This window comes from Bemisia tabaci, chromosome 5 (genome assembly GCF_918797505.1).
Source record: "Bemisia tabaci chromosome 5, PGI_BMITA_v3".
Lineage (NCBI taxonomy): Eukaryota > Metazoa > Arthropoda > Insecta > Hemiptera > Aleyrodidae > Bemisia > Bemisia tabaci.
Genome location: NC_092797.1, coordinates 33,013,022 through 33,016,408, shown reverse-complemented (window position 1 = coordinate 33,016,408; position 3,387 = coordinate 33,013,022).

Below are 3,387 nucleotides of genomic sequence, written 5' to 3'. Positions count from 1 at the left end.
GTTCTCTCACTCTTCCGGCCTCTCCAATTACTTTCCCTTGCAATATCACCGTGTTCAGGAAAAAACGCCATATGAGCATTCGAAAGCTGCCACATTTTTGCTGAAGATAAGCTAAATATTTTATGACTTAATACCAATTATCTGTTGAAATTTTGTACGAACTTTGTCCACAGGTTAACTAGAAAATTTAAAAATTTCGGATGGCAATTTTAAACAATATCCCCGAAAATAAATAAATATTCAGAGAAAATCTGGCAACTTCCGGACGATCATACGGGTTTTTTTCCGTAACGCGGCAGCTTAAATCTGTGTAGTAACAATGAACACACGATCCTCAGGTTTATTTCGTGGTAATTTTAAGCCGCTTTGCATTTCTTCCAACCTACCTTCCCCGTCAGCCTTCTTAATTCTGCCGTGCTAAGGAAAAACGCCGTATGAACCTTTAGGCGTTGTCAAATTTCCTTTGATAAAACACGAATTTCCTGGTAAACTTATGAATATTTTTCTTCCAATTTTTCAGATAATTTTCTTGCATTTCCATTGAAAAGTCCTGAAGATTTCAAGGGAAAATATTCATAAATTTCCTCAAAAATGGACATTTTATCGGAGGAAATTTGGCAACTCTCGAATGTTCTTACGGCGTTTTTCCTTAACGCGGCAGAATCGTTGATGAATGTTCGTCGTGTTTAATAAGACGACCACTTAAAGGCAGGCAAGGTGAACTCCAACCTATATAAATTTGTCACTGTCTGATGACAGGTAGTTGGCAAGTAAACAGAGTTTAACAGGTATGCACATACTGAAAAAAAATATGGCAAATTGTATCATGCGTATGGTAAATTCTATTATCAGTCTATTTGATTTTCGACGCAGTGATGCTGTAGGGTAAAATTATTCAGAAATCTAGTAGCATTTACCATAATTTTGGTGAATACGATTTGAAGTCTCACTATCTCTTGCCACCATGCGGAGTCAGTTAGTGAATACCATACTCATGGCACTTTCACTCAAACCATATTATTTTTCAGTGCACCCAGTCACTTTTCAGAAATAAATTAGCTACAAGTAGTGTTGAATTCAACTTAACGTAAATTTTCTCCTGATACAGATTCAAAGTCGGGAAACGATATTTTGATCGTGAAAAAGTCGTTAAACTATAACGTTGAATGGAAGAGTTTTTGGACAACATTGTGTAATTAGGATCTACAATTTATGGCTCAGTTTCGAAATAACGTAAATACAATCAACTTTCCTATACACATAAGGGTTATATGCATTTTTAGGGTGAGCCAGGAATTATGGTTTCTAATTGCAAAATGTTATCCACTACCAGTCTCTTTTTCTCGGATTAAGCTTGATACGACTTGGTTTGATTCTGTAGAACTATGCCCAGATATATGTATCATCTAGACGTTCTGATGACTTCCTCTTACTACTGATGATGGGTCCTCATAAGTTCAGTAATTGTAGTCATAGTAATGGTTGTCATAAGTAGTTGTCCGCTTTTGGCTGATAGCGACTTAAAGACTATATTGCAGTCATGTTGATGCCAAATTTTTTTTTAAAAAAAAAACGTTTTTAAAATAATGCGTTGAATGATTTGCCATACAAAAATGAACATTGACAGGAAATTTCCATTCCAAAAAATTAGGAATGTATATTTAGATTTTCGGCATCAATATCGAAGACTTGTTGAATTTTTATTATTATTAATTCGTCCAATTTTACTCAATTGTTTTTGATTTTTATCCTTTATCATGACTGTGGTTTTCTTTGTGATATATTGGGGTGCAAAAAAGCAAATGGAGTTGCTCCTCGGCTTACGTTTTCACGAACGAAAGGTTCACTCCATTAGGCAATCTCAAGTTAAAACTTGTCTCTGGTTAAAACCCACGGGAAGATTTCGTTTAAAATCCAGCGAGTCGGAAAGAGGCACTAGGGGAATGGAAGGAGCAGCACGGCTAATCGGTGCAGTGAGAGAAAGTAAGAGGGTTCGCAACTCATCATCCGCAAAAAAATTATCTGAAAATCTTATTGTCAGTGCCGCAAATCTGAAAGTAATACGAGCTAAAGTATTCGAAGCAAATTAACTCCCTCACACGAGATTACACGTACCTCTTATTGCCGGCCCGAGGATCGCCTTATGGTTACACATGGTCGCCGGTCGCGGTCGGCCACTGTTAGCTAACGTGGGTCTACTTCCTCTTTATTTCACTCATCCTTCGCTATTGTTTAAGTTTTAATTAGCGCTCTACTTTGGGTTAAATTTAACTATATGTAACCAAGCAATGCCGGTCTCTAGTATATTATTTAATCCCGAAATGCATTTTATTCTCTCATACCACCCACAATCTTATTACGAGATGTTATTATATTATTTTGTAATTATTATTACACAAATTGAAACATTGATTTACCTCTAGAAATGGAATTTAAATGCTCTTGAATGTATTTCAAAGAGAAAATTCAAATTTATATTTTGATTTATTATATTTTTGATACAAATTTTCTTTCATATCTCCTGATGAATCTTTGCTGAATACTGAGGTAAACTATTATTGTGATTGCCAAAGCATGTGGAGCTCTTTAAAAGTTCTTAATTAAAGGTAAGTAGCTGTAACCGATGATGGTATTATTTTGATGATGATAATTTTGACACGTTCAAATGATACTAATTCCACTATTATTGTTTTTTATTGTGATTTAAAAATCCATATGGAACACCCCCATACTATGGTCGATTTAATAATAGTTTTCCACTCTACAATCTCTCGAACAAATTCATACTTAAATGAAATGGAATTTTATGATAATATTTAGTTTAGAGACTGATTCAATCCAAGAAAAATTCATGGATGAAAATATCCAGCCATTCCTTTTAAAACTGTATATATATGCTTCCAAATGGTACTAAGTTTGTGTCATTATCTTACTTTAAAAATACAGTATCATAAAACTTGTAATACCCACGTTATCACTATTTTTTTTCATTCTTAAATGATGTTAGCATATATTTAGAGCAAGAATGAATAATGCATCATTCGTTATGTCAGTTATCTATTTCTTAAAAAAAAGACTTAACGAGGTTTCACTCGATACCAATCATAGCGACGGTGATACGTTTTATTGAGCGCCTTCAAAAGTGGTAGGCATGCAATTTCGTGACTTAAGAGTACGTTAATTTGTATCCCATTTTGCTGGGCGCTTTTTCAACTCGAGAGCACACTATCATTCTGTTCCACTGTTGCGCTGATTATACGCATCTATCTATTTTCAGCTTATGAAACTTTTTTTTCTCTTCTCTTCTAGAGATATTATTATTTAAAGCAATCTATTAATATTTTAAGCATTGGAATTAGATGGGTGAAAATAAACATATTAGCATCC